Source organism: Abramis brama (assembly GCF_963993115.1).
Source record: "Abramis brama genome assembly, chromosome: 1".
NCBI classification, from domain to species: domain Eukaryota; kingdom Metazoa; phylum Chordata; class Actinopteri; order Cypriniformes; family Leuciscidae; genus Abramis; species Abramis brama.
This window is the reverse complement of record NC_139963.1, coordinates 44,207,512-44,212,084: the sequence shown is the minus strand read 5'-3', so window position 1 is coordinate 44,212,084 and position 4,573 is coordinate 44,207,512. Positions and strand designations below refer to the sequence as shown.

The 4,573-nt window shown below is 35.4% G+C and overlaps 1 long non-coding RNA gene across 1 annotated transcript; it reads right to left on the bottom strand.

Annotated features, from left to right (window-relative positions):
* Positions 1 to 2,124: 2,124 nt before the first annotated feature.
* Positions 2,125 to 2,657, bottom strand: LOC311090732. The gene is made up of 3 exons (XR_014607938.1): positions 2,564 to 2,657; positions 2,336 to 2,405; positions 2,125 to 2,161 (listed from the first exon to the last, which is right to left on the bottom strand). It is a non-coding gene; the product is annotated as an uncharacterized lncRNA (long non-coding RNA).
* Between the last annotated feature and the right edge of the window lie 1,916 nt (positions 2,658 to 4,573).

Sequence of the window (4,573 nt, the reverse complement as noted above, 5' to 3'; positions counted from 1 at the left end):
ACCAACCAGCTGTGTAGACTTATGAATATTAATTACGTGTCGTGACGTTGACTCGGTTGACCAAACTGACTGGCTGAAATGGTACTTTAATATTTATTACGAGGTCTGCCCCTTTGGAGGCGTTTGTGCAGCCATAATTCACATGCTCATTGCTCAAACATATATTTATTAAAACGAAAACATTTCTAATGAAACATATATTTGTTATAGGCTACATTCTTTTATGCAATTTGCATAATGTAAAACAGGATAATTTCCTTAAAAGAACCTTGAAAGTTTTCCGAATGGTATTGATTGCTCATTATTATTGTTGTATTTTTTGTTTGTGTTTTACCTTTCGCTGTTTATGCTACAAATTCCCCCCGCCGCTCGCACGATAACGTGCACGAGCTTCAGGCACGTTCTCGTACGAATATTTAAAGGTACCGTATGTAGGATTGTGGCCAAAACTGGTACTGCAATCACTTTAAAAATACTGTAGAGCCGTGTATCACCTCCCCCTCCCCCCTGACTCGAGGTTGCCAGATAAGCTGCAGGATTCAGCAGAAACGTATGCTGCTTTCAATGAGCTTCCAATGGCAAGTGACGACGAGACGTACACAGTAAGTTTTTTTCTGTTAATTGTGTTTATGCTTCATGAGAGATATTTTGATGAGTAATTATTTATTTAAAAAATGTACTAATTGTCATTAGTTAAATATAATCGTAAAGATTTATGCTTGTATGTGACAGTAAGATGTATGCTCGTATGTGACAGACAGAACGGTAGCTGTTAGTCTAATCTTTTGTTACGTTATTGTTAGAGTAACTAAATTACATTAGCAATGGTCATACAGGTCAACTTGCAGCATGTGTAACTTAGAAGAACGAATGACGAATAATTTTTTTCTGAGGTAAAGTTAGGCTGCTGTCTCAATTAAGTTACGTTTCAAATTGCCATAAGTTAATGGGTGTGCTAATGTTGTTTTCCTCAGCGTCTCAGCATAAGTACAGAGAAACGGGCTCCTATAATGCATTGCTAATGTTAGCATACGTCCATGTGAGCTGTTACGCTACTTTGCACGAACATGCATAACTTTGTTCGACTGTCATGAATAACGTTATATGAAATGTCCATTGACATCAAGTACAAGTTATCCAAGCATAGATGAATCTTACCTGTCCAGGAGAAAATTAGCAACGTTGGCGTCTGTGTTAAAATTCTTCTCCGTTTTCAGCCGTCTCCATCTGTCAAAAGCATCTCCAATACAAATTCTGGTTTTATTTCGGACTTTGTCACGAAGAATTTCTGAATTGTAACGAGGTCTTTTGGATTTAGTAACGTTAGACATTTTTATCCGACTAGAGGGTAGGTTAGAGCAAAGCTGGCAACCCGGATCCCGAAACACTACTGACTTCGTGATTGGTAGATAGGTGGAGGGAGGCGCGTCAGGCCAAAACACAAAATGACAACATCAACATCAGTTGAGGGCTGCAAGTCCACTTTTTAAATGACAATATCCTAGCCATACTACTGTTGTTAGTGATATAAGTATTTGAAATGAACATGATTTCTTAATGTCTAGTGACATATTAGGGCAATTTTATGATTAATTGAAATATTTCTTACATACAACATTATGAAGCTGCAGACTCGGAGCCTGCATCTACAGTCCCGCACCCAGAGTCCCGCATTCTCAGACCCCTCGTTTTTCGAGACAGCGCCTCCTACTGTTTCGAAGATCGTATAACACCCTTTAATGCCATTGAAAACAATAGGATGCAATATTACGGTCTCGTTTTATTTAAAGTGATCCAAATAAATATTTGCGTTCCCTGCTTAATGCATGTGCCAGAAAAACTCATTGTGTTCTCTGACTAACAAATTACCCAGTAGTTATTTTTTGAGCATGGGTGTAATTGAAAGAAAATTACTGATGGAAGGGATCAAATTGAACTATCTTCTGAAAAATATTGTGATATTATATTGCTACAATGTTTTTTTATTCAAATTCCAATTTTCTTTCAGTTCAAATGGTCTAATTAACATTATAACATGCTAACATTACAAAACCTTTTTTATGATATTTTAAATGCAAAGCAAAACTCAAATAAGAGTAGACAAAACACCAATAATAAACAATTCTGTACTTTATTTAACGATCACCTAAACATCATCTTGCTGTAATCAGGACAAAGCAAAGAAAAAAGGAAGAAAGAATTGTGTTAGTGACTGTACTTTTCATCTTCAATTGCATTAAAAAAAACTCCTCATTTATAAGTCGCTTTGGATAAAAGCGTCTGCTAAATGAATAAATGTAAAATGTAATGTAAATGCATAAGCTAAAATAATTACTTTCTGGTAGGCGAATGTTTCTTCTTTTTTCATTCTTTTTGCAATCGCTCTGTCAAATTCCTCGACTTCACTAAAATAAAAGATGAATGCCATTGTCAAAAATATTGTGTAATAATATATATATATATATATATATATATATATATATATATATATATATATATATATATATATATATATATATATTTTTTTTTTTTTTTTTTTTGCAAATGCAAATTACAAGCATACCTAGGGTGATAAGTAGGGCCACAGAGGAACACCTCCTCAGCCTCCTGCCAGAATAATGCCTGCATCTCACATAGGCCATGAATGATGGCCTGTCCATATATATAAATAAATTAATATATAAAACATTTCAGTCAATACAAATTAAAAGAAGGAACCCAAACAAAAGGCCAAATGATACATTCTAGCTCACATGTTAATATAGACTGGTTAATATATAGTGAAGGCATAGTAAATTTGATTAGGCAATTGTATGAGTTGTAAATGGCTGGCAACAACTTCATATCACAGTTAAATTAATATTGATTAATATTAATACTTACGTTTTATAAGAACTAATTTAAGTAGGCCTAGTCTACATAAATTATATAAAGTAAAATAATTACTCCAGCATTACTTAATTCAATTTATAGTTTTTGGAGAAAAGGTCCGGTAATTAAAAAAAGGTCAAAAGGTAAATCTGATTAAATAATTAATGATGACATTCTTTGATATTAACACACTTTAATTGTATGTATTTATGTATGTAATTGTAAATGTATTTAATTGGTCTACTTTAATGTAAACTCATTTTAATACAATTTTTACAATGGCTTGTCTACAAAAAGTCCAAGGTTAAAGGCTAACAGCTATCAAAATATTTTTTAATATTTTGATATTTTTAAAAAAAATATTTTTTTGAAAAAACATACATTAACGGCTCAAATTTTGTTACAAACTATCTTTACAAATATTAAATGTACTATTCATATGTTGGTGTATCGATGAGATATAAAGTAGGCCTACTTTGATTAAAAAAGAAATCGAATGAGTATGATTCGCTAAATAAAATTGACGATAGGCCTACTCGCGTTTCGGCTTAATGCCGCGTTCCAGGCAACCTGTAACCCGTGTAGTGCACTGGAACGGCAGTCAAACCCGTGACTTCCCACCCGTGAACTCGTACTAGATCGATGTACTCCCAGTTACGAGTTGGAAAAACACGGGTTACAGGTTGCCTGGAACGCGGCATAAGTTATTCAAATGTTTATCCGATTGATAGGAGGCGCTGTCTCGAAAAACGAGGGGTCTGAGAATGCGGGACTCTGGGCGCGGGACTGTAGATGCAGCATACTACTCCTTACATACGGTACCTTTAATGAACAGCGACCTCTAGTCACTGACTTCGGCACGGCAGCTAGCATCTTTTGCCATCGGCAGTGAGTGGTGACTCGAGAACTGATATGCGATCGAATCGTTCAGTCCGACTGCGAACTGTTCGGAGCACTTTATTACAGCATTGTAAAAAACAGACATCACTTGCAAACACAACTGATCTTCTTAATCTCCTGCATCCGACAGAGATGCTGTCCCACGAAAAGCTGAGGAGAATTCCTGCATTGTGATGTGAACAAATGCACAACCTGTCGTTGGTTTGCAGGCTAATCATTTTCAGGGGGAAAATAAATGTCATTTTCATTTTGTCTTTGTCTTGAAGGTTACGATTTTCTGTACTGTTGTAGCCTACTATTTTTTGTTTTCTACATCAAATTATACGTTGAAATCTCTTAAGTAACCATATATTTGTATAGCCTACAACCGAACCATGCAATGTAGGCTAGCTCTTTGGAGTAGCAGGTTTTGTCTACTTAGGCCTATCACACCCATCCATATTAGAGAAATACACTGATCTGATCAGTCAATCCACAAATAAAGATGCTTATCTGAATGATCTGAATCTGAAGGACTGTGTCAGGATAGGATCATTCCAGCTCACATCAGATCAGATACAATAATATAATAATAATGGCATAATACATTAGACGCACAATACTCTTCAGAAATCCTAGCACACTGCTTTGCAATGGTTGAGCTGATATCTCATTTCAGGAAATGACACAAACCACAGCAACCTGTTCAAACCAAAAGCAAAGTGAGAATGCAAAGCAGACACCAGTTTTTGTCTTGAATAACTCAAGGTCAGGTGAATTGAAACTACTGAATTAGTTTCTTGTCAACCTTAACATGAGTAGC